Source organism: Phalacrocorax aristotelis, chromosome 2 (assembly GCF_949628215.1).
Source record: "Phalacrocorax aristotelis chromosome 2, bGulAri2.1, whole genome shotgun sequence".
In the NCBI taxonomy this organism is placed as follows: Eukaryota; Metazoa; Chordata; class Aves; order Suliformes; family Phalacrocoracidae; genus Phalacrocorax; species Phalacrocorax aristotelis.
In genome coordinates, this window is record NC_134277.1 from 122326564 (window position 1) to 122352348 (window position 25785).

At 42.2% G+C, this 25785-nt stretch overlaps 1 long non-coding RNA gene across 3 annotated transcripts; it reads left to right on the top strand.

The window, feature by feature from the left end:
- Window positions 1–870: 870 nt before the first annotated feature.
- On the top strand, window positions 871–22447 carry LOC142053945 (uncharacterized). 3 transcript variants are annotated; one of them, XR_012659387.1, is made up of 4 exons: window positions 871–1026; window positions 8593–8692; window positions 11435–11573; window positions 21862–22447. It is a non-coding gene; the product is annotated as an uncharacterized LOC142053945 (long non-coding RNA). The 3 variants fall into 3 exon arrangements; XR_012659386.1 differs by lacking the exon at window positions 871–1026 and adding an exon at window positions 15429–15583 and having other exon boundaries at window positions 8354–8692; XR_012659385.1 differs by lacking the exon at window positions 871–1026 and having other exon boundaries at window positions 8354–8692.
- The last annotated feature ends 3338 nt before the right edge of the window (window positions 22448–25785 follow it).

The following is a 25785-nucleotide window of genomic DNA, read 5'->3' on the forward strand; positions in this document are numbered from 1 at the left end:
CTAAGAGTCACCAGAGTGTCTCAGGCTGAACTATAACATAACTAAGTGTTCCCCTCTGAACACTGAACTGTCTTTTTTTTTTCTGGAAAATATAATTTGAAACACCATTTGGCTGACATTAAAGAATCTAAAATTGTTTTAATAATAATCAACGAAAGACAAAGTAAAGGATTACTGTAAATAGAGAAACTTGCTGACTCAGGTGGTAGCGGGAGTGAGTCCTACTGCTGGATAAGTACAATGGACTGTAGTTGCAGTTTTAATTATGGATTCACTTGCGAGGGACAAAGCTGAATTTTTACAAGCCGTCTGTGTTTATGCTTCTGCCTTATGTCATTGCACACTGGTTCTGATATCAAGTGTTAAACTCCTGCAAATGAATCTGCTATTACTTCTGCCTCTGGGCTGGATCTCCCACAGGCTCAGCCAGAGTGGGGAGGAGAGATGCAGCACGGCTTTGAACACGGTTTCAAGCAACCTGGCTGCCCTGTAAAGTCCACGACAACAGTCCTGAGACTTACAACGTTGCAGCACGTGCTCTCCTTCACTAGCCTCCCCCCTCAAATCCTCCAGAACAAACACCCAGGATGCAACCTCCCTTTTAAAGACATCTACTAACACCGTAGAAGCCAGGGCTGCTGCAGCCAAATGGTTACAGCTGCAATAGTGAGAATGGGCAAGACGGCCTTGCCTTGTAGACGTAGTGGCTTTGTTTCCGCAACAGGCAGCTTGTGTGCTGAGTGACCCGATATATTCCCATTCAGTGAAAAAAATGCCTTGGTCCTAACACAGCGCTTTTTGTGCACTGATGCAAACTATTCTGCAAAGGTTGAGCAACATCCCTTTATTAGACTGAGAAAATGAGGTATAGACAGACCAAAGCAATTGCTGGAAGTCCCTGATTTGGGCAGCAGAGGATGGAAACCCATAGCCAAGTTCTTATTCAGTAGCCTATTCACTTGGAGACACTGACTCCACGGCACTTAGCTTCCCACCATGCTGTGATGCAGGGCAAGTAGGAATAAGGTGAGTTGTTGATGCAAAATCTGGGCTGTGTTTTGCATTTTTCTTTATGCGTTTGACCGACCAACTTCTACCACACTTCAGTAACCTTTCAGAAGCATCCTCCTCCCTCTCATATCCCTTGAAATTTCCCTCAAGATCTAAGTGGCCAACACTTTCTCTGAGTATAACATTTTTCTCTTTTTGTATTTATGAGATGAATTGGGAAACTTCCTGTACCATCCCTGGGAAACTGGACAACGAGCAGGACAGGAACTCCTGCATTAACATAGCTTGTATTAAACATGCACTGGTGTGATCGTATCTGGGGGTGGGAGAGGGAGAAGTACTTGAATGGCGAGGATTGCTCCCTGTTGCAGGCAATGCTGCTGAGAAAGCACAAACCAGCCACAGTGGTGAAGTCATGCAAATGCAATGCTCCCAAAGGCCACAGGAATTGTGGAAAGATTTGTGTAAATATCTCATGCATTCTTGTGCTCTAAGGTTTATGGAAACAAAAACCACAGTCACAGAGCCAATGCCACATTTGCTCGTCCCTTCCCCCTTCTGTTTCTTCTCTACAGAAAGGTTGTAGAAGAGTTTATGAACAGCTGAGAAACGGATTTTTTTCTCTCTTCTTTTTTTACTAGTAATGTAAAAGAAGGTAGAAAAGATGGTAAGCATAAATAAAGTTAAGCAGGGTACAAGAGAAAGGATGACTGATTTGTAAGTACATGTGAAACTCTTTGCTGTAGTCACGCCTGGAAAAATACATGCCACACAGACGTTCCCCAAGCCATTTCAGACTGCACAATGTCTCTGGTGCCCACCAGCTGGACTCCCCCTTTCCCTGCACCAGTTTATTCTGTAGGTCATCCGTGCGATTTGCTTACCCTCACAGGGAAGATACTGTATATTTACCTTCCTGCTTCATTTTTGAGGTCTTATCACTGTCTCTTGAAAGGCTTACAATACCTGAGCCTAGACAAAACCAGCCCTGTTTATTCACATCCCAGCGTTATTCCTCTCTGTTACTGAATGCATCAGGGACGCTTTTCCCTCCTTTGGATCCTTCTTTCATTTCAGATAGTGGTATCATACTAGAGAGGGACAGTCTACATGGGAGCTGTTATGATGGAAATAGCCCAGGGGAATAATGCACCTGCTGTCGGGGAATATGTGGGTCTGTCCTACAGCTATTACTGGGTGTGAGCTCCTAGGAGCTGGTGACTGGCTGCACATCACTATGGGCGGGGGGGAACTGTCTATCAGATGCTCTCTTTTTTTTTCAGGTCTTAGATACTTGCAGTCCCATACTGACAAGGGAAGGATGGGAAAAAGGCAGAAGGAGATGGTTAAAAGATGTGTCCTTAGCCTGTTGCAATTAACCACCCCCTTTTAAGTATGAAGGAGCTTCACCAGCATCTTTTTTCAACGGATCCACAGATTAGAGTGTGGGGAGGAGGGGAGCGAAGGACTCCAGCAGGGACTGGATGCTGTGAAATTACTGAGAAAGAAAAAGAACAAGTTGTATTGTCTCAGGGTAATAACCAGCCCGCCTGCTGGCACAGAGACTGCTGTGACCCAAAGCTTTGCTGAAAGGCGGGCGTCCTTCTCACGTCACAAAACCCCATCCCTTGATGCCTTCCCACATTGCCACAGCACCCTGTGCCTCCCCCCCCCCCCCCCCCCCCCAATCTGTTGAGGTGCATTCTTTTTCCAAGGGGAGATTTTTACATGTAGGAAATTGGGCAAGACAAGCTGGTGGTAACATCAGGCTGGCCGCATCAGCCATCGAGCCAGACCTTCCCCAGCCTCTCAGAGGGACGTCAGCTGCTGCCCTGAGCAGCCCTGGTGCTTCAGCAGGTGGCACTGTGAGTCCTGCTCACCCGCTGCGGGGCTTTTCTGCTCCAAAAGGTATTTTTCTTTTGGATAAGGAATAAAGCTGAGGTTCTGGCCACTTGCGGTCATTCAAAACACCACAGTATTTTTCAAAATACAGGGGTGCTGGCCCAGGCATCCCAGCCAAATTGCAGCCTGGGTAGCATCCCACCAGCCCAGAGCTCCACTGGCGATTCTGCTGGGATGTGATTTATTTCTTCACTTCCTGTCCTAAAGGAACACCCACAAAGTTGTGAAAGTCGTGCACACAGAGTATGCTGGGATCTCTGGTGTAAGAGAGACGGCACTGATTACTGGGCGTGGATTAGAAATTGCTGGTATTTCTGGAGTGGATCTTCAGATCAGAAGTGAGCTGGAAAACAATAGCTAAGCAGCTCCTAGTCAAGGCCACTCTTCTGGGTGTTGCTGATATAAATACAAACAAAAAAGGGGGACAAAACACTTCAGCATGTCAGCTGTGAAACATTTATTAAATTAACAAGTCTACGTGGACCAATAACACCATCCTCATTGTCTGTTCCTGCAGCCACTTATGGGTGCAGGCTTTACTCTTGCTTTAGCTGAAGTGTAAGGAAATCGGTGCTAGTTATCCTACACTGGGCTTTTCTGATCGCCCAACTGGCAAAGCTCAGTAGCGGTGATTCATTTGCTTCTATCTGTTGCCTCAGCTATGGGCTCAAAAGGCAATTATTTGATTGCATTGCATCATCAGGGTTTTGTTTGGGTAGATGATTTTATGTTTTACACCCTATTAGAGACCGTCATAGTCCTTTTTTTCACGAGGGAGTCCCTTTCCTACAGTGCAAGATTTGGAAAGCTATGGAGCACTTTCCTACCTGCTTCCAGATTCGCTCCATCTTTTCTGCCCTCCTCCCTGCCGTGTGTGCCGCATGCAGGGTGCAGCGCTCCTGACCCTCGCAGAGTGCTATTTGCTTATTTTATCTCTGAAAACAAAACAAATTTCTCTCCGTTTTGTTCTATTTCCTACACGATAGAATCTTTTGTTTTCACTTGCAACCTTTGCAGCTTCCAAGAATTTTTACTCCTTGTGGTTTGTCGAGATGCGCAGGGTTCAATAGTCTGCCACCAGGCCCTGGCCCAAGGTCGAGGATTCCCTCCTTTTCCTTCCCAGTATTGTCCTGCATCCTGCAAGGCCCTTCTCCTTACATTGCTGTGGCTGTCGTGACAAAGGGGACTGGCACCAGGCACACTCCTGCTGCCACGGTGACAGCTGCTGAGCACTCGCCAAGCTCTAATGACAATAGCATGACCTCAGATACTTTATTAAGAAAGAAAAACTTGAAAGGGAGGGTACACTTAAAAGCAGACAATAACACCTTGTCTCAGCGCAATGCATTGTTTTTGCAAGCCTGGAATGGAAACAGTTTAATATAATCTTGGCCTATTCTCTCCCTCCCTATTTACTGCACAGGCTCACCCACATCCACGTTGGATTGAAGTTCACAGATGTAGCTGTGAATCTAAATGTGTAAATAAATGTTACTGACTGTTGGACTCAATAAAGACACAGGCATCAGGCACGGGAGTCTACTTTTAATGCTGCTGTGACACTCCCTAACTGATTATTTCTCTATGCTTCAGTGTCTCTGGCTGTAAAATGGGGGTAATGGTATTTTAGCCACCATGACAAAGCTTCCTGAGCTACAGATGTCTGGATGGAGCTGTGCTATGGATGGAGAGGGAGGCTGAGAGCTGTGCTGCTGCATGGCACTGCTCTCGCATGGGGACACGAAAGAGGAGGATCCCGGAGGGTGAGTGCCTGTGTTCAGCTGTGCCTGCAGACCCCTGAGCACAGGGCTCTGCGGCCATGATGGTCCTGGCAGAAAACCTTTGCCTGGAGCCACACAGAAAGTCTGAGAATTAGTAAATAGGCTTGGCAGAAGGAGGAAGTAGAGATGGTCAGAAAAATTCTGACTAAACAAGTTTTCGTTGGAATTTACCGATTCATCAACATCAAAGCACTTTGTGGAGTGGGTCCAATTTTGACAAAGTTGCTTCCAAAACCAGGCAGGGATTGAAAACTGCCTGCCAGGCACATTTTAGCAACCTGGCTAGTTTTCTGCTGGTTTATACCGTTGGTTCCTTAGCAGTTCACCAACTGGCTGTTAAGTGTATATTTCCAAGTGTAATGGCTCTGGAGTGACTGTCCCCAAGTAAGGAACCCAGTGGTGGTCAGTGTCTGTGACCCTGGCTTGGTCCACCAGACAGAGTGCCGCAAGGGTTCATGGAGCTCGTAAAACCCAGGACTTGGAGAGATTGGCTCTGTGTAGTGCTATCAACTTTTATCAGAGGCTCCTTCTTAAATAACAGAGAAATTGGCTGACCTAAGAGTTGCTGCTTTTAATTCTGGGTCCTTTTACTTTGAATCTGGAAGCAAAATGTCTGAATTTTCTCTCTTTTATACACGTGTTCAAGTAACTCCATTGATTTAAATAGAATTACTGCTCAGCTGAATTTGTGTAAACTGGAGTTCAATGAATTGCTGCATAACCTTCGAAACATAATAAGCCCCACAAAAAACTCTAGTTATTTCTCCTCTCCACTTGGAGTAAACAATTCTCCTTTTGTTTCTTATGGATGATACTGGTGGTAAACCTTAAAAACAAAAGGAGAGGAAGAAGAGGAAGAAAAAAAAATGTGCTGGACCTGGTTCTTCTCAATGTGCAATTCCTCCTTTTTTATCCTTTGCAGCTGGCTTTGTGTGTGTGTGTGTGTGCATGTGTGTGAGAGAGAGGGAGAGAGAGAGGAAGGGCTATTTCACGTTTCCCATGATATGTTTTGTTTAGGGTTGTGATAGCTTGATTCATTGTGCATAATCTGCAAGCCTTTACAGGGCTTTTCTTGAGCTTCTCTTCATGGGAGGAAAAATAGCTGGTTTTTTTTTCACAGAGGACTTTTCCAGTGTCTAGTGTGAACACACAGTACTGGAGAAGCACAGAAACATGCCATTGCTTTCAGGCTTGCCCATGTCCAGATGTGCATCCCAAGATGTGCTAGCTTTGGGGAACATAAAGCAAACTGAAAGGAACAGGATTTGACTGAAACAAACAGGATTCCACAAAAAGCAGCAGACCAGTAAAAACTGTACAGAGAGCATTTTCTTTCATAGTACCTACTGTTATGCAATTGTGCTAGTGTACTGTACTGCACAGTATGCCTGTCTTTTACAGCAGACTCTTTTCCTTTTAAATGTATGCTAGTATTTTTTTTTTCAATTAGACACAAGATAGTCTTCTAAGTAATGTGTTTATTTTAGCTTTGTTTTTCCCACTCCCCTAGGTCTGCTAGGATTTCTCTCCTATCTTTTTTATGTGCCAATGACATCGGTTGTTATAAGGTCAGGATCAGAATACATTGTGGGGGGCAACAGTGCTGTAAGGGCTTGACATGAGATCAGAAGTAATGCTGCAGTGAATTTTAAAAAAAAGAGGGAAAAAAAAATAAGTAGCAAGGCTTATGGTGCCGAAAGCTCTGGGTTTCCCATCCAGACACCATCTGTGAAGCACTTGGGGACAGTGCCTAATGTCTGAGTCATCATGTTTGGCAGTCATTTACCCAGTGGTCTGTTTCCCTGGGGGGAGTATTCACTAGAGGAGAAAAGGAATGGTAGAAAGAAGGAAGATAAACTGCCCTTTAGCCCCATGATTTATATTTGGTCAGAGTACCCCTGTTCTATTTTCTTTTACTTGGAATGTATCTTGGACATGTTGTTTCAATATGAGACAATCAGCTGGGCTCTCAAAGGAATGTCCCCGGAGACTCAAAACAGCCTCCCAGTAGGGTAATATGTTCAGCAGAATTCTAAGATGTATTCTCCAACATCTGCAGTCTATTTGTGCCTCCAGAATATTTCCCATCAGCATTTGGGGAATCAAAAGGCGCTTTGAGAGATGGTCACCAATTCTCCACACTGCATGATAACTTGTAAAATGTTTACTTCTTTAAACTTCTACTGAGCTGGTGGTTTCCTTCTCTTTCTTTCTTTCTTTCTTGCTTGCTTGCTTGCTTGCTTTCTTGCTTTCTTGCTTTCTTGCTTTCTTGCTTTCTTTCTTGCTTTCTTGCTTTCAGAAACTATTAAAGAAACTAACAACAGAATGACATGGAAATATACTTTAAATTATTCTTTCATATTAATGGGTTCTGAATGTAGTAGTAACCTCCTGGGAAACAAGAAGACCTAGAAGTCTTCATGGGCAATACAGTGAATGTCTGTTATGGGAGTGATTTATTAGGCTGCACATTAGAAGTGGATAGACAATCACATGGAGAGTCTTACATGTTTCATCTAAGATGCCATGTCCTCAATTTGGTTATTGCATTTTGTTTTAGTAAACCCATCTAAAAAAAGACAGGCACAGAACTAAAAACAAACACCAGACAGGTAGTGAAAAGATCAGAGAACTACAGAGAACGTATTTCTTGTAGGAAGAAATTGAAAAGATTAGGATTATTAGCTCAGGAAAGTAAAAAGAACAACAGAACATATAGCGTGTATTACACAAGAAATAACAGATAATAGGCAGGAAGCCAACTTAAAAACTCCTTTCCAGCCTTCCCAGTGATATAGGAATTAGGAACGTTCAGGCACAAAAGGAAATAATAATTGACATAATGTGTAATCAATCTGTGGGTATCGATTTTGCAGGATATAATTTGTACAAATGACAGAAAGTTGGCTTAAAGACTGACGAAAATATTGGGCACAAATATTAAGAGAAAATGTCACCCAGGTAAGATAAAAATAAATCCATCTAGCTTTATTCAGCAGGGCATATAAAGGTAAGAAGAAAGATGAACACATTACTGTGATGATGGGAGTAGAAGGGATCCTGTTCTGATGGTAGAGGGTTTCTTTGTTACCTGTCGGTATTCATGGGAAGCCATCTGTTTGCATGACACCAATTTCTACTTAATTTCAGTGACTGGGAGCGCTTAATAGTTAATAAATGGTTGAAATTCTTTCCCATTGTCACTCTTCTTCACCAACAGTTTTGTAGCAGGTAATTACAGATTTTATATGGATGAGAGGAGGCGTTTGTCCATGAAGCAGTGACAGTGAAGAAGTTATGGACAGCTCTGCTCTAGCACTGCTCTTATCAGTTGTGAGTGGAGATGGACTATGAAACTTGGTGGGCCAGAAATAGGTATGTTATGGCATTCTTCTACTGCACAGGAAAAGAAGCAAGCTGTGGTGCTGCGCATGAAGCACATGAACTCACACCAAACAATAAAGAAAACATGTAAGGTTTTGATTTCATTCATCTTTTTTTTTTCTGAGATCCTTTTTCTGTTTCTGTTCTGTGAAAGCCAAATAAAAGCAACAAATAACAAAACAGTTGGGACTTTGACTTGCGAAACTGTATTTGCATGTTTGTTCTGAAGAGGTTCCCATAGCCCGGCTCTGACTTTTATCTATCCCCACAGGATGTACTCCTACACTTTTTCTTCCAGGATCCCATGCTTCCTGTGGGTGTTCCCACAGCTGCCAATTCAGACAGCTCGAGTCTGGAACAGGCTTTGCACAATCCTGAAGATGCTATTCTCTCACTAAGTCAAGTGATTCCACACAAAAATATGGCAGATGTTTAGCATCAGGAATCAAAACAGCATTTTCGCACCACACAGCACATTCTTCTCTTCCTGATACCTTTCATTTCCTCTCTACAGGATATGGAGCAATTTTCCTCTTTTGCTGCTGTTCATGTGAACTCAGGAATCCGTGAACTATACCAGGACACTTGAATTCCCATGTAATCTTCTCTGAGAGGTAAAGGGGCTTGGTTCACTGATGTCTCATGCTTCATTATTTTCCTGCCTAAGAGGTAAATACAGTGGTTGAAGAGCGGTAATAACACTGGATTACTTCTCACCCATGATTTTCAACTTCTGTGATTTTCAATACCTGAAAAACAAGTGCTTCTAAATGTAATCTGTATGAAGAAAAGATCAGTTTTCTTTCAGAATCAGTACTGTAACCATGGGCCAGAAGTCTCAAAAAGGCAATTAAACGCTTCTGCAGAGGGTTCTGCAGGTCTTGGATCTAAAGAAAGCCAGATTAACCAATGCTGGAGGTGAATATTCCTAATGATGTCAGTGGGTAGATTCAAACTGAGATTCCAGCCACCTGTAGTCTTGGATTATCCTGTGGCATTTTCTTAAGGTGATCTAGCACCCTTGTAGGTGGTCCGATGGAGCTCTGCATGTGGCCCTCATCATCAGATTTTTTGAGTGCCTAGAGAAAAGCATGTCAGTGTTGTGCTGAGCCCAGCTCAAACCATTCCCCACCTTGTCTCTGGAGTCCTTCAGTACTGTCTAGTGCAAGTGTTGCTGCGATACTGTATTGGCTGCTGAAAAATGCCTAAGTACATTTCTTTGGTTCAGGGTGAAAAAAACTTGGCAAAAGCTGTGCCTACCAGTCCCAATCCCAAAGAGCAAAGGAGGAATTCATTCATTTGCAGTCCGATTCTCTGTCACAGAGACCCTGGGTCTTCTGCACATCTTGGGTTTGTGACACACTGTGTTAAAGCATCAGACATTAAAAAATGAACACATTGTGCAACAGAGGATAAAAGAACTGCATGGCTGTCACATAAATTCTTTGGGCTAGTCATTAAATTCTTTGCCCCCCATTCACTAAATTACTTCATCAAGAAATTACAAGCTCTTTCTCTTCTCATGCTGGATCTGAGACCAAAATAAATTTGAGGTACATTACAAACTCATCAATGTGTGCAACGCTGTTACTAATCCTCATCTCTACTAGAATTTAGTCTATACTTCCTGTGTTAGGCAAATCTTTAAAGGAACATCTAAGCATTTGGAAGCTGCAGAATTCATGCAGAATTGCCCTCTTCAGTTTTGAGTCGAGTTTAGTGATAAGGATTATCTGAATGCTTTTAAACTCAGCATTTTTAACAACGTAACATTTTCCCAGAAAAATGTCTGCTTTCCCTGAAAATGTTCAGTTTTGGTTTAGAAGATTTAAGGTCTTCTGTAGACTGTAGGATTTTAAAAGCTTTACAGAAATACTTGGTCTTTTGCCCATTTTTGAAAAGTGGGTGGGGGGAGACATTTTCAGACAGCTATGCAAAATAAGCGCCGTTTACACCAAACCCTTAACATAAACATATCAAGCGCAAGCTTAGCAGCTGCATAGAAGTCAGCAGAAAGAGTGGTAAGGCTTTTGAACTTGTATTTCCAAATTGGACAGATCTGCGGTGTTAGTGTTGGTGGTGGATGAGGGGTAGACAAGACCAAGCATACTAAAGAGGTTTGTAACACTGTCTTGTATGGTTTCCTCTCCAACTTTTGGAGCTGGGGGAGAGGTGCTACACAAACCTGTATGGCAGATCTACCCACCACTTCCCATAACTGATGTGCAGCCTAAACAGCATTTATGTTGCTGTAACCCTCCAGAGAAGAATGACTACAGTGTTTGTCAAGCAAACTAACAAAAGGGCAGCAATGTTGCAGGAACAGGGAAGTTCTTGGCAAACAAGCAAGTTCTTGGCCTGAATCTTGCAGAGATCCCTGCATATTTTGCCAGACACTTGTTGCATTCTTTCAGGCTCCTCAGGAATGTCTCTAGCAGGAAAGCTGCAGACGGTGTGTCATATAGTGCGAGCATCCTGGAGAATGCAAGTCCTGTTCTCCACAGCTTCCTCCCCAGAGCTCTCTTAGAAAAACTTCCCAGGACAGAAGTCTGTGAACGCTGGGCTGAATTTTAAAAGCTGAACTGCTAACCTCAAATCCCAACAGAAGCACCAGCACCCTGAATGAAAATTACATTTTTAACACCTGAGTTCCCATACAATCAGGGAAGTATGTGTGTTAAATTCTGCGTAATTAGTCTGTGCTCCTCCTGGTGTCTCGCTACTGATGATATTCTCTGCAGTGTTTCCATGTTTACATGTCTTCCAGATGTAGCATTTCTTAATTTATTATGTTCTTATTCTTTTGTTCACCTGAAAATTACTTCATTTGCGTTGGTTTCACTGCATACTCGGTGACTATCCAATGATCTCGTTGCCATGGCAGGACTGATCTCTAATCAATAAAGAAGAGACTCTCATCACCAAGACAAGGTTACCAAGGAGTGCAGAAATTCTGTAAAGTCCAGACTGTTTGGAAACGTTTTAGAAATGCATTTGACTCGGCGACGTTGGACACCTTCAAGAGTCGTCTGGACAGGGCACCGGGCCATCTTGTCTAGGCTGTGCTTTTCTTAGAAAGGTTGGACTAGATGATCCCTGAGGTCCCTTTCAACCTGTGATTCTGTGATTCTGTGTGATTCCTTCTGTAAGCTTTCCCAAGCTGACTGTTTCTTTACTTTTTCTGTTCAAGGTTAAAAGAAGGACTAAGGGTCAGTATTACACTTCATTCTATATATTTTTTTAGTCTGTAAGATTTCTAAGAAAGTTTTCACACTTTTGAAAATGAGCGCACTAGAAAGATAATAGGAGTTTTACTGTGGTTTATTCTATTCACATGCTACACTTCTGTATTTCAGATCCCTTACATGAATCTGCTAGAGGCAGTAGGAGCCACAAAGGACCTTCCTCAGAGGCAGAGATTGCAGATGACCCCACACAGAAGAAAGGATGCAAAGCACAAGGCTTCCCACATGGCACCACATGGAGCTTTGGCAGGTTTGTGACACTTCTGTTCTGATCTGAAATATGGAAGGTGTATACTCCTGGAGTTTCCTGGCAAAATAAATGTTTTATAGCACGTACTATTACAGAAACAGTTCTGGACTCAGTAAAAATTAGGTGTGCATATCTGAAACCAGTTTTTCTTTCAGTACAGACTTTCCAGGATGCAAAGTAATACAAACTATAATCTTAAATTGTCATTATTCTCTACAAGATCATTTCTCAACAGTCAGTAGGCAACATCGTTTTCTTTTACTGAAAGTGTAGCCATGTTAGTTGATTGATTCAACTTTTCTGGACGGTCATCCATTTTAATATATATGGTAAAAAAAAAATCACTTGCCATTCTACATTTGGGATTAGGATAAAAGTACCTTCAGTCATTCTGATGTAAATACTGCAGCTGGATCTTTTCTGCTCTTCTCTAAAGAAAGTCTTTAACTTGTTGATGAATATTGGCACTGTAGCTAGTGTTCATGGTTCTTGTGAGTGGACATGAGGAACAGTATAGAACTTTATCAGGCCTAGACGATATAGCAGTTAAAATAACGTCTAGTTTTAGTAGACAGTAATATTGTGAATAGGTCCTCAGCAATAAACTCAGCTGGTTGTTTGGTCAACAGAAGTGCTATACTGGCTGCTAATTACAACCCTATGTTGGATACGGTGCCAAGTACATGTTCTCAGTATTAGCCCAGAAGGCACTGGTTTTCAAAAGAGAAAAGCTCTTCCAGAAAATTCAGTTGTGAGACTGGTGCCTGAGACTAAAGGCCCCAGACAACAGCTTTAAAAAGCTGTGGTACCTCCTCTTCCTCCCCAGTCATTTGGATGTCTTTTTCCTTAGGGAGCATTAGTGGGTATTGACTAACATACTTGGAAGAAAGTATGTCAGAGAACACAGACTCTGGGAACTACTCTTTCAGTTTGAGTTGATCTACGTGGGGATCAGCCACAAACTGGCAAGGCAATAGGGTCACACATTTTACAAGATGGGAAAAAAGTAAATATTACTAAATAGCTGTGATGCCATGGAAAGGGCAAAAGGTTATGAAAATGATTAGCTTGAGGGAAGAGTCACGTATACAGAGGGATGGAAACACTTGGCTAATAAGTGTGTGGCATTCCACGGCTGTGATATCAGAATTCCCAATGCCAGCCAGCTTTCCTTTTCTGAACTCTTCAGAAGATGCCTAAATTTCCCATAAACAAAAAAGACAATAAAAAGGAAAAGATGGGAAGTAGGAAAAGTTTTTGTTCTAGAGAACAGCGCCGCTATTCAGCTGCATAGACACAGCCTAGTCAGTGCAGGTTAATATTTAAAGGCCCCAGAGATGATCCCTGCTTTTTCTTTGAGTGTTTGAATACATTTTTCTCTGGTATCATGGCTGGACTAAATAAGAAGGCCTATGCTGCTTTAAGATAAAGGAATGCAACCTCCGTGACTTCGTTTCTGTCCTGTTTACTGCCAGCTATGAGTTTTATTGAGTATTTTAAATCACCAAATTCCTTAATAGTCTCTATTTTAAGGAAAAGATCTTGTGGCTTTATTTAGTAGACCTGCTCTGGCTGGTTGTGTGTCTGCTTGGATTAGTTGTGAGGCTGATTTCATACAGCGCATACTGTAAAATATGCTGCTGTCTCTATCTGGCTGCTCCGAATCTTGATGTGCAACTGTAAGAGGAGTCCTTGGACACTGCAGTTCCCTTTGTCCCTTTGTCTCTTCTGAACTTCAGTCCTTTCGTAGGAGCTTTGGGGAGAACTGCCTTGCTTGTAAGTTAGAACTTGTAAGTTAGAAATAAAGGATTTTGCAAATTGTCTTTTTTGGTTATAGTATGCTTGTTTGAATGAATTTGCCTTGGATGGCATTATTGGCTAGTGAAGGGTCTATAGAAAGTGCTCTACCTACTGTAAGCCTTCCATACAATGTGAAAAGGTTGTAGGTAGAATGGTTTCAAAGAGGTAGCCTTTGATGTCCCAGCTGTCATCATGTAAATTTCATGCCTGTCCCCATTTAAGCTTGTACAGAGAGAAGCATCTGAAAATGTTAAAAATGTTTTTAAATTTAGTGTGCATTTATGTGGACGGGAAGTGCTGCTCTGTTAGCATGGATAGGCATGCTGTGGCTCTGTTTACTGTCTAAGAAGAAGATGCTTCACCTTACGGTAATTCACCCTTGTTTAACTAATGCCACTTCTCAATATCCCACTCACTCACTTTGGCATTTCTCTGGCATTGACCATTCCACTGCAGTGCCTTGGCAAAAGAAAAAAACTGCAAACAAGTACCACTTATACAAAGCTTTATATCTGAAAATCACCAGTGCTGCCATTGCAGCCACCTGCTGCCTGGTGTGGCATTGAGAACAGCTATCCCCCAGCCCCTGTGGGTTGTTGGTTCAGACAGCTGCAGCGAGAATTCCTCTTCAGGCAGTCCGGCAGTGGAGACTGCCAAGGTTAATCTCCTGAGTGTTAACCTACAGGCCTCTGCGTGTGAGAAACATGAAAGTACGACCACTTTCCAATGAATGATCTAAGGAAAATTACATAAATGAAAATACAGCAGAGTCCGGTCATCTGTAGTTATAAATAACTTCTGTTGTTTGGTCAGCTGGAATCACACAAACATGCTATTGTTAGGACCCGCAAATATATACATACAGATTTTGAAATGGGAGTGATGTAGAAAATGAAAGGAGTGATTAACCAGATAAGTGCTTGGCTCCTTTCTTATTCTAGCAATATAACAGACAGGCATATAAAGACTTACACTGCTATCAATATCTTGACCCTAGGCCTTCACAAGATTCCCAGCTTTGCCAGTGGGAAGTGCTCCTTTGATTGACTGACTTCCTACAGAAAAGCATCAAACCAGGATCTCTGCAAAAGTCAGGCACAGTTCTTCCCCTACCTTTAGGGGCAGGAGTTGAATTACAGCAGGAGGAGTGGGGTGGGGAAGAGTGGGAACAGCAGAAATCATCCTTACAGGAGAAAGAGGAAACTAAAAGGGCTTTGCAGCTCAGGTCAGCTTTTCTCTGTCCTTCCCCCACCCTTCTTACGAACAATAAGTCAGTTTGCTATCTCCTTTTCCTTCCTTCCCTTTCCCTCCCTGCAGTACTTGGCCTGGGAACAGGGTGAAGGGGGTTGTTTGTAGTAGTACCCACAGCATGCAAGAGGGTGGAGGTCTTTTGTAGCCTTGGCTAGGGAAGGGCTTGGTGGAGGCTGCCTATAGTCACCAGCTTTCTAGTCTGGAAGATATGGAGTGAGGAGTATCTCTGAGATACTGCAAAATGGAAGAGTAGTTAAACAGGCATTGGAAAGCCCAGGGAGTGAGTTAGGGCTGTGTAGTTCGGCCAAGCTGATAACTGGGTGAGGGAATTGCTAGACTAGGGTGATGGACAGGCCTGAGGTGTAGGCTCTGCAGTAATCGCTTATCTAGATTGGGATCAACTTTTGATCTGGGGGATGTCACCTAACGCAATAATTTCAAACATTGCAATATTATGTTCATGACTTCTCAGATGCGTTGCACTGTGTTATACCACATGCTCTAATAAAACATGCTGCCTGTACCTCACCTTGATGAAGCCTTTTGTGCCTAAAGGTAAAGAAGATACTCCTCCTCTCTTCCTAAGAACTGAGAGAGAGCGAGCTGGATGCTGAATAAAAGATAGCTGGGAAACTTAGCAAGAACCTGAGGAGACACGAAGGCTGCCTTTTTAGAGACAGGGCAAGATAGAGAGAATAAGCAGATCTGGCCCCAGGCAATTTCTATTTGTTCCTCTTCCCTTCTGCCTTGTGCAAATATCACTCTGTGCTTTTAATTTTTGGCCTTTCTGCCCTTGCCTTGCAGACCTGTGGAGTGGGAAGTTGAGCAGGCAGCCCAGAGGCATCACAGCCAGAAGAGAAACAGGAGGAGGATGTGGAAATAATTGGAAATCCCTGGGTTCCAGAAAGTCAGCAGACAACATGCCAGCACCCTTAAGCTAAGGAGGGACCTGAGAGAGGGTACAGTTTGCATATTTGGAAGGAGAGAGGGAACTGCATGTTAATAAGACAGTGTGAAGGTCTGTGAACTGCAGGAGAGGCATTCTAGGTGGGAACCACACCCTGTCTTTAATTCCCTCATCTAATCTGACTGCAGCAGAAGCCCACACAGAATCTGTTTTTCAGTCCCCCTTACTGTCAGCTGGCTCCACACCACTTTTGGTCCCTGCAAATGGCCAAATGTGAAGCATGGGTGGTTTCTGCGTGCTATGTTTTGTGTCAGGTTATAAGGCTTTGAAGTTGAAAACCTGTTTTTAAAATTAAATTTCCTCATGTTGTGAAGAACAAAGCAGCAAATTTGCTACCTGAAACAGTCCCCATATCAGTTAAATTATCAAATGCAAATGGCTTATTGGAGTAATTCAGGAAAAAAAGTCAAACAGCTTGTTAAGAAACAGGCTATATATTTAAAAGATTTATATTCTGCTCCCTCGAGAACAGTGCGCAAGAAATATGGATGTTCCCAGCTCTGCTGGTTGCCATGCAGCCTGATGGCTTTTGTCAGGCTCTGGCAGTGGTGGAGAGAGAAGCTCTAGGCCAAGCAGAAGAGTTTTAGCTTGCTCTGCAGGGCACTTGGTTGGAGCAGAGTAGCTCCTTCTTAGCCCAAGACTTCAACAGGTTATTTCATATATCAGTTCAGCCAATGCAGAGGGAGTGGAAATCACCTCCCAAATGCTCCTTCCTGGAAAGTCCTCTGAAAAAGGGGACTTCCCAACTTGAGGGTACTGCCAAAACATCCTACTTATGCAAACCCTTCCAGAAGAAATACATTGTAGGACTGTGCACAGTTCCTTAGGATATTCATCTGGGAAAAATTAGGATAATTTCTTTAACCAGGCATTGTGACTGGGGCAGGGAGAATCAGGATGCCACACGACCACTTTTTCACATATTTGTCTGCCTCTCTTTCATGGCTGTGTAGGATGGGGGAATCCATCCTCTACTAATGTGCCACTGTCAGCTTAGACAGAGCCCAGTGAACCATTCTGTTTGCCCTCAGGCTCCTTCAGCTCACTTGAAAGCCAGCAACAGAGCCACTCTTCTCTTTGTCCCCTGCATGGAAGCTGCTCAGCAGGAGGAACAGGGAAGAGGTAGCAGCTGCTTAGAGCTCTCCCTGTTTGCATCGGAGCTGCTCGAGGCTCTGAGGTGCAGGGAGGGGGAAAGGGTGATGGGAGGCAGCTGGGGAATGTGATGCCCTCCACATCCTTCCTGTAGTGACAAGCCTTATTCAAACACTTCAGTTTAAAAAGCTCAGAGTGCAGCTCCAGGAGAATGCTTTCAATTCATAATCAAATATGGGGCAATAACAGATGGATAAAACAAACAAATGTGGGGGAGGGTGAGGTATATACTCAAACACTCTGGAGTGTATTCTGGGAAGAAGACACCCACTTAATATGTGTTATTTCTCATTCAAGGAAATCTATGGGCCGGTGAACTTTAGGACCTTCTTCACTGTGCTCAGAAAAGGCATTGCAGGAAGGAGCACCTCTTTTTTTTTTTTATTTTAGTATGGAAGCAGTTCTCGTGCCCTTGCATGCTTTGAAGCTCTTTCTATCCCTGCTGTATGACTCCTCTCCTCCTTACATGAGGAAGCTGAGCAAGTAGCTTGGCTTTCTGACCAGCACTAATAGTATCCTGTCACTTTGCCAGGAAATGCAGCCTGTTGAGTGGAGCACTGGCACAGCAACCCCGATGTGCATTAGCGCTCTGCAGGCCTCATTGTATTACACTCCTCACGATCACTGCTCTGCAGGCTCTGCATGGGGCTATTCTCTCTGCTAGTGCACTGTGTTACCACTGCGCCTGCAGCCAACTCCATTGTTTTGCTGGTGATGATAATACATAGGTTTTTCCAGCAAAGAAAGCCTCCAGGCAAGCTGGGAGGCTTCTCAAAGCACAACGGGTTGGTTGCCAGACAAAGAGCAGAATACTTGAGGAGTCTATAACGATTTATTTTCTTAATGCACATGGGTTTCTATTGCTCAGGACTGCATGTGAGATTTAAAACCTGCAGCGGACATGGGGACGTAGATAATGCAATAGCACTGAATGGAGGACCTGAGGAAAATTTTTGAGGTGAACTTTCTCAGTTCAATCTTGTTAATCAGTGCGGGTTTACTGAACAAGAGCGGAAGGATCTCTGCAGTTGGTAGGCCTGTGCAATAATAGCTATCAGTGGAGCAAAGCATCATCTCGAAAACCATGTTTTAACTTCACAGGGAAATGGCACATATATTATAATAGGAGAATTTCCCTTCTACTGTCGGTGCAATCAGAGATCTCTGACCTTTAATCAATTGGAGATCTCTGACCTTTAATTTGTTGTCAAATGTGATCAGTTTCTACTACCTGCTAGCCAGTCACAGATGCAATATTGTACCAGCAGTGAGATAAAGGACAGAAAAAAGTGTAGGCAGTTTGAGGAAATGGTATATATAGATTTCAAATCAACAGCCATAGTTTAATTCTAGAAACCACGCAAAATGCTTTTTATTTTTTCCCCTGAGTTCAGTTTTGGAGCCTTGTTTTGAAAGCAGAATATTTTCTTGACATGCCTCTGCTGTTTTCTTAAATGTGCCAGTGGAGGAAACATCATGCTTCTGTGTCTTCAGCTTCTTTGTAATAAGATCCAGTTAAACAACTAAAGACATTAAAAATTCATTAGAGCATTTCAGTGTTACAGTCAATGAGACCTGCTGTTTATCAGAGTATTTCCAGCCAAGTAAAATGTGGTTTTTTAAAAGCATGTAGTAGAAGGTATTTGTTCAGAGTGCTTTGTATAAAATTGATTTTATAATTATAGGTAAATAATTTTTACACTTCTCTAATGCAGCAGTAGGCAACATTAGGTAATAGGGCAGATCTGTGAGAATACACCTCAGCTTCAGCTGTTAAAGTTACCTTTAGGTCAAACAGCATGGGTGAATTACACAGTACTGGGGTAGTACTCAGCAATAAAATAAGCTAATTGCAAACGCTTAATTATTATCTTCATTGTGAAGCATTTTTAGGGTGTCTAGAGATCTACAAGTGAAAATACAGTGAGCCAAATTCTGCACTGATTTTCTACTGGTGTGTCAGAAGAAAGAACTTGGTTGATCCATATGAATAGCAAAAATTATTCTGATACTTACTTCTGACACTGCTAGAAACATAGGAACCTTTGGATAAATTGAGATTGTATTGTCAAGGCAAATGTGCCACAAGAAAATAACGTGTAAACAGGATTTTAGGGTCAAATCTCATTTTGATTACGCTCAATTGTGTTCTATATAGATTTCTGGAGCAGCAGCATGTTAACTGGTATTTAATTCCTGTTCAAGGTGAATGCAATTTAACCAAAACAAGTGCTGAAATAGCTGATGCAGTTCCTCATCATTCCGAAACCTGCAGAAGCTTAACCTCAAAAGCTACTATCATGGAAATAGCTGTGTAGCTGTTCAGTGTGATTTCAGTTACACCTATCAGTGTGGCTGCTGAGAATGCTAGCTGGGAATCTGAAGTTAACTACAGTGTCCCAGTACAATGAAAGTTGAGCCACTGCATTAGATCTGTATGACCTTTTACAGTAATCTATATTGGAGGTGACAGAAAACCTGACAACTGAGTTAAGACTCATGTTGGTGAGGAAGAATCATATTAGGCTTGCTGCAATTCCTGTCAGTCTAAATACAGTGGGGTCTGATATTCTTGTTTGAAGGACTATGTTATTTTTCTAGTCCTATTTGAAAGGGAAATGGACATTTATTCTTGAAAGATCAGGAGCCTGTTTGAATGGATGAGATTTCAGTATTTTAAGATTTAAATGAGGATTTAAAGTGTATGCTTATCTTGTGATATGAAATCTGTGGTTGAACTTAGAACATAATGTTTCTCCAGGTGTTTACATACATGAGCCAAACTGTCAAATAATTTGATACCCAGCTTGGGAGAAAACCTTGGCTGAAATCTTTCCTGAGCTGTGAATCTTTAAAAGGAGTGATCTTAAGTGTGTATTATTTTTCAAAGTAAGTCTGAAAAGACCTTGTAGTCTTACAAGGGCATACTTTATATATGCATATTAAATATGTCTTCTTAAACTTCCTAAGAAAGATGCATAAAGACAGAGTACTACTTTCAATAGCATGATTTATCCCCAGCAGAACATGCTCGGTCCTCTCCATTTTTCTTGCATGCAGAAAGTTATTCTTGTCAAAAGTACAGAAGCTTCCAAGGCTTCCTTTTCTTGTAAAGATGTGCCTGACCTTATCTTCTATAATAGGCTCTATTTTGGCTAACGCTCTATTTACATAGGAATGCAAGCATAATTAAATGCTGACAGCAAGAGGTCTATTTGGGTGGAATTTGAATGAATATCTTATAGCAGTGTGGCTAACAAACCTTATAAAAATAAAAATGAAGCTGCTCCCTCACACACTGGGCAGTGTTAGTAGTGGAGGGTTATAATGTCCTGGAGTGGAGGTATGTAAACAAAGAGGTGGCAGTGTTAGGTCTGTGGTGAGCTAGACTTGACAGCAACATAAACAGCATAAAGAAGCCTTCTAAATAAAATCTCCAGCTGATCAGTGGAGCCGACCTACCACAGGCCTTCAGAGCTGCTGAGGCGGCGAGATGCATTTCTAGAGGATGCCTGCATGTTCCCAGCAGTAGGGAAGGCAGGGAAGATGTGTTGCAAGGTAATGTTCAGTCATGGGCCTGCAAACAGGTGTGACCCCCAAAGGCAGGACGGACCTGGAAGCTGTAGAGGGCTGGCACATCAAAAGGCTGTTAGCAGTACTAGGTTTTTCACTGCCCCAAATGTGAGAAAAGGGAGAAGTGGCCTCATTAAGGAGTTAATTTAGCAAAAGATTAGGCTTCCTCTGTCAGGTAAAAACAGAGCAAGTGAAATCCTGACCCCGCTAAAATCCATAAGGCTGATACAGTTGATTTCAGAGAATGACAAAGTACTAGATTATTGACTGCAAACTACCCATTCTTTTCGCTAAGTCTCTCTAGCTCAAGCAGCTTTCCTGGTTTGTGAGGGCACAGAGAGGGATGGATAACTCTCTGCCTGCCTTTCTGCTTTTCTAAATTCTCCCCTTCCTTGTTCAGTTGGAGGGAAAAACCTATTTGTGTTCTTGAAGTCACACACAGATGCTTAAGAGCAGTGCTGTGTGAAGGAAGTACTGATTTGTGCAGTGTTGTGTCTCTTGCTAAGGACAGTGGGCCCAGTTACCTTCTTTTTTATGTCACTGGCCATGAAAAGTAGTGCTAAGAACTAAGTGTGATATGAACTGTCCTGAACACATGCAGCTGTTGTGTTTGATTGTGATGAATGGTAGAAAAGCATGTCGTATCTTCCCTTAAGAATGTGTTTATTGGTTGAAATGCTACATCTGAACCTAGCATTTTATACTGGTAAACTTAAATAGGGAATATATAGATATTTATAGCAAATACTTAAATAGGTGGTTATTTTAGCTTTTGCTCTCGTTAGTATGCTTAGTCACTGTTGCCAATGTTTTAAAATCTATTTTTATAAAGTTGATAATTTACATCCATTTTCAACTTACAAAGAAGTGGTCTCTTTTTCCAAAGTACTGAGAGACTAAGAGACTTCTTGAAAAATAATTGTATGAGCCTCAAGTGAGGTGTTGACATGCTTGCATGCAGATAGATGTGATCTCCTCTGCTGCAGAAGGAGTTGTCCATATAGAAACCAGCTCCATTCCAGAAACTGTATAGGTACATGGATGCAGTGCTGAGTTGAAGCTATTAAGACACGATTTTTGCCTACACAGATATGTCTTTATAGAATTGTCTTCATATAACATCGAGGCCTACCTACATTGAGATATCTGCACTGGAGAATCAGCTTTGTCTAACACATTTAAAAATAGGAATCTCAGTCCTGAATTAAGTGTGGTGCCCAGAGAAGTAAAATGCAAGCAAGTCACGCAAGCACAGCTGGTGCCTAACGTGCTGTGGCTCAGCAGCAATAGCTTGTTGCTGAGTGGCACCTGGGTCAAGAACAGAAGATGTAGAAACTGTTTCCAGAAATTTTTAGCTTATGATATTTAAAGTTTCTTTCTAGCTGCAATTATACCTACTAAACATTTAGTGAAGTATTTAATAACATATTTTCTATCACTGCCTTCATTTGGATTATAGTGTCAAGGATAAAACTTAGGAGAAGATATAAGCTTGTCCTTTCTTCGTAGTTGACTGATAGTAATTTGTCACTGTTTCCATCACAGGCCACATGATTAAGATCAGAGTCAAGAACTCGACTGTCCAGATCTCAACCACTGGGACCACTGCTGTACACTGAGATAACCAAAAAAGGTAGAGACTGAAAGAAGACAGGGTAATTTGAAATTAATCAAGATGTAACAACTCCCTTTTGTAGGCTGTGGTTGGGAATTCTCAGCTGAGCTGAGTGTGCCAATGGCTGAATCACACTTGCTGGCCTGTTCACTCTCTGACCTAACGCTGTGCTCTTCTCACAGCTGACGAGCTGCTGATAAATCCTCTACAGCCTAAAATCTTGGGTTGCCTGAGGTTAACAGAGCACTGACAGTTTGGACCAGTTGAAGATCTGTCCCTGGGTGTTTGAACCCTACAGGGAGCGTTCTTTTCTAATGAGCAAGTTGATCAGGGGAACAGCAGGGACTGTGATCTGAGGATACTGGGGTGAGATCTCTGCCACAGCCTCATGGAAAATGACAGCCAAGACCCAAATGCTAGTTCCTTTGGTAGCAGTTAACACATTTCCTGACTGCCGTGTTGTCCATGTAACTTGAAAAGAATTTTGAATGAATCTGTGGCAGAATAAACTAGTTAATGAGATCATGGGAGAGTGCTTTATTTCCTTGATGATCAACTGTTGTCTTGTCTGGTGGTAATACATACACTACAGCCACAAGTAGTGAAATAGCTTATCATTGCCAATGTTTACTGAGTCCCAGGCTCTTGTTTCCATGGGCCAGTGAAGTGCAAAGGCCACACTGTAGTTCAGAGGAAGAATAGACAGGCTGAAAGGAAACCATTGTTTCTCCCTTCCCGCTTGGGCTTTTGCAGTGTTTCTGAAAACATTTTAAGCTCTCTGTAGAGTATTTCAGTTAATCCTTAGAGAGCAACAATAAAGCTCTAGGAAAAGCAGGCGAAGGAAAAGATAGGATGTTTTCATTTGGGATGGTTGTACTTGGTAGGAAGATCTGCTTCTGATTAACATGCCAAGAAAGTACTTAGGTTGAAAGAGAATTTTACTAGACACTTTTAAAGGAAACTGTTTAGAAAAATGTCATGTACTGACCTCTGAGAAAGATCTGCAGAATCAGTATTTCCTTCCAGTTCACTCTGAGGTTTCTACCTTTCTTCTCTGTCATGCACTCAATAGCAATAGTAATAATAGCCATACTTTCAGTGCTGCAACACTCTCTAGTTCAAAGCACTTCACAAACACTGGACTAGATTCAGTCTGGTCTTCTATGGATATAAACTTTGTGTGAAATCCTGGCTCTGTTACAGTGAATGGCAAATTTCCCACTGACTTCAGTGGGATTGCGATTTCACTTACTCCTTGTCAAAGAATTCGGGCAAAGCAAACCTTCTGAAAGAGGTGAATGTGATTGCTGAAAGGAGATGAAACCGCTCTTCATTGCAGGGGAACACATAAATTCTCAAAATGGAGGACAGGCACATCCAGAATATAGGGGAATGACAGAGGGAAGAAAGCCTAACCTAGTCATCTCCAGTGTGCTTCCCTTTCCTGTTTCTTTTCTCCTAGGTCAGGCCTTAGGTCGATCTCTGCTTTTGTTGTGCCCACAAATCTCTCTCACATTTATATAAATATGACTATGGAGAAATAGCTGCCTGACTCATTAGCTTGGTTGATTGCTTGATAACCATAGTTTTCCAGTACTTTTGCTTAGCATTGTTATTTGCAGTTGTTCACATCAGAACAGTAGGGGTTTATGCCCCTTTACACAGGGGCAAATCAGGAGTCAGACCCTTGCTCGTTTGCAAATGATCAAATGTGGTTTACTTTATAACACCTAAAACACTGCAAGTATCTTGAATATTTTTAGTCCTTTTATACCATTGCTGAGTGAAGACAGCCTTTAAAGTCTTTTTGGGCCAAAAAAGATTTTGTGTATTTCACTGAAGTATGTTTAGAGGTTGCAAAATGTTAAGTGCTTATTTTGTGTGAGTAAACTCTTCTTCTAATGAATCACGATCCCAACCATATGCAAGGCTGAAGAGAAGGCATTGCACTGAATATCACAACTGAGCAATGAGGAGGATATTAAGAAATACAAATTGCTTTAAAAATGAGTTGAAACATTGAGTGATGTCAGCCAAGCTATATTCACTCCTTTTAATCAGGGGTCTGTACCTGAAATCCTTATTCAAGGTAAAATCTGTATCATGTTGCCATCTGCCTTTGCTTTTGACTGATCCAACTGAGCCTTTCTACCCTCCTGGGTGTATAAACCCCATCTGTCCAACAGTGTCGGTTACCCAAGCTGCTCTCTTTTTCTGACACCAGTTGGTACCTGAACATGCCAAAGAGCAGTCCTGACATCTTGGGCTTGGTTTTTTCCCTTCTCTTCCATGTGTGTATCTTATTACATGGAAGTATGCTGAGAGGTAGTTTGTTGTGTAAAAATGTGATGAAAACTGAGGGCGAATTTCAGGTTTTGGCCACAGTTCTCTCTTTTTGCTACGTATAAGGCTTTATGGCACAGCCAAATAGGAATGTGGAAACACCTGAAAAGAAAGCTGCTCTTCTCCTCCTTAGGTCTAAATTAATAATCTCTCTGCATGTTTTGGAAAAGCTGTTTTCCAAATCTGAGCTTCACAGACATTACTGTGGCCTTGTTCTTTGCCTTCTGTGCCTCATCACTAGGAGCATCTGAACTAGTTTAAATTCTCAACAGCAATGAGAAATTCACCAGAGACAATAAATCATAGACATCATGAACTTCTGACTAGTGTGAAGTCATTCAGAAATATATTTCCCAGCAGATCTCTGCAGCCTGTGGTATTCCCATCAGGTGATTAATCCTCTGTCAGGGTGCAAAATGTATTATAATATAGAAAGAGAAGGAAACACAGCAGATAAGGAATACATCATTGCTTATGTTTCCAAAGTCTTTGGATGATAGAAAGAGACTGCAATCACTTGCAATATCTTGCACTGCATGCCTTTTAAAAATTCAAAATTATGACTGAGGTGATAAAACACTCTGAAGTATAGATATGTGAACACAGGTAGGTGTGTAAAGAATAAAAGTTAAAACCGCTGCATAGCTTTCCTAACTGGCTTAAAATACATATTTTTAGATAGTTCTAAGCTTTTTCAGGTTTTTTGTATTTTTTTTTTTTTTAATTATGCTGGGAGAAGTGTCCCTATTGTGTAAGAGGGAGGTATAATATTTTAAATGTCTGTTACAGTGATTTCTGTCACTGTGGCACTCTGAGCTCGCTTGGTCTCATACGAAAACTTGGCAGCACTGGACATTACCAGATGCCCAAAGCTTACAAATTTATGGGCAAAAGTGGAGAGGAGCACAGGTGTATAAACCCAGGAGAAGAGAACAACTCAATGAACAGGATTTAGGAACAAATACAAGAAAGAAGAGTGGTTTGGTGGTGTTGCAGTTGGAGCTGCCATTTTTCTATTGCAGAGCTTGAATAGATTTTGACTGAAATCAGGAATCTGAAAGAAAAGTGTTCATCCCCTTAAACATCATTCCCCTAAACAACTCTAAATGTTGCGGTGACCGCCATTTGAGCTGACTGACACTGTCTAAATGGGCAGGGAGGCAGGGGGAATGAAGTTCAGAGCTGCTTATACATTAGGGAAGGATGCTGATCAAACAACAGTGTGTGTCAAGCAGTGCATGGAAGGTAATGAGATTTTGGCTTCAGTCCTTATCACTTCTTGAATGGTTAAAAGAGAGGGAGTGCCACGCAGTCAGAGCTGAAATTTCATTAAAGGCATTGAACAGATTGGGTGGCTCTCATTTACACCTGTGCAAATTTGGATTTGGTCCATGAAGTCTAACTGTACACTGGTGGAACTGAGGTTGGTGTCTCATGCGTGGTCACTGAGCTGGCAGCACCGGCGGGTGAGCTGCTATCAGGAAATGGGGCATGTGTTCCTCTGCTCAGAT